The sequence below is a fragment of the Tenrec ecaudatus genome, chromosome 17, assembly GCF_050624435.1.
Source record: "Tenrec ecaudatus isolate mTenEca1 chromosome 17, mTenEca1.hap1, whole genome shotgun sequence".
NCBI lineage: Eukaryota > Metazoa > Chordata > Mammalia > Afrosoricida > Tenrecidae > Tenrec > Tenrec ecaudatus.
This window is the reverse complement of record NC_134546.1, coordinates 55,839,484-55,840,520: the sequence shown is the minus strand read 5'-3', so window position 1 is coordinate 55,840,520 and position 1,037 is coordinate 55,839,484. Positions and strand designations below refer to the sequence as shown.

The 1,037-nt window shown below is 54.0% G+C and overlaps 1 non-coding gene across 1 annotated transcript; it reads right to left on the bottom strand.

The window, feature by feature from the left end:
* Nucleotides 1–135, bottom strand: LOC142431203 (small nucleolar RNA SNORA5). The gene has a single exon (XR_012780747.1). It is a non-coding gene; the product is annotated as a small nucleolar RNA SNORA5 (small nucleolar RNA).
* Between the last annotated feature and the right edge of the window lie 902 nt (nt 136–1,037).

Below are 1,037 nucleotides of genomic sequence, written 5' to 3'. Positions count from 1 at the left end.
TCATGTCTGCAACAAAATGTATCCCTAAGCCTCAGCTGAGAGGAACAGGGCCCATGAGTTCCAGTGTCTCTGTGGCAGCCTTTTGGGCCGATGTCTGCCATGGGGAAGGCAGGCACTGAGTTTCAAGCAGCTGCAGAGTAATAATTTCTTTGAGAAGATTGAATACCAGGCAAGGCTTTCTACCCACATAAAGCGTCACAGTCTCTGAAACTCCCCCGGGCAGTTCTATACTGTCTTAGAGGGTCACTGTGAGTCGGCATTGACTCGATGGCGGTGAGTTTGGGGTTTTTCAGAGTCCCAAGAAGTGGAGATTAAAGAGATCCCAAATTTCCAATGTTTCTAAGATGTCACATAACTTCACTGTCCCACGCTTCTTCCTTTAGCTAGGAGCCCCGTTAGCATAGTGGTTACACAGCAGCCTGCTAACACCAAGGCCAGCAGTTCAAAGCCACCAGCTGCTCTGTGGGAGAAAGATGAGGCTTTCTGCTCCCAGAAAGAGTGGCAGTCTTGGAAACCCACAGGGGCGGGTCAACCTTGTCCTCGAGGGTCAGAATTGAAGAAGCCCCTTTAGTACAGTCCCTTCAGGTGCCAGCCAGGGCTCTGCAAGTCTCCGTAATGATGCCCAGAAACTCGGGAAACCTCAAGGAACTGCCTCGTGTGGTTGTAGTGCTGTTCACTTCTGGGTCGGAAGGTCAGGCAGAGCGAGCCAAGTGGAGGGTCCAGAAGCCGCGAGGGTCAGAGTCAGAGCGGGTCTTCTGGTGTCTACCAACCCAGGAAGGGCACGCAGGGCATGCCCACCTGGGGGAGGGCTCTGGTCGAGGTGTGGTTTTGATCTCTCGGCAAAGGAAACCTTCGGTCACTGCCTCTGGTCGAGTCTAAAGATCCCCCCACCTGGCGCTGGATCAGAGAAAAGCCCAACTCACGTCCCTCGCGTCACTTCTGAACGGCCCCTGTGGGTTCCTGAGATGGAAAGCCTCAGGAGTGGAAAGCCTCATCTTTCTCCCGAGGAGCGCTGGTGGCTTTGAACGGCCGATCTT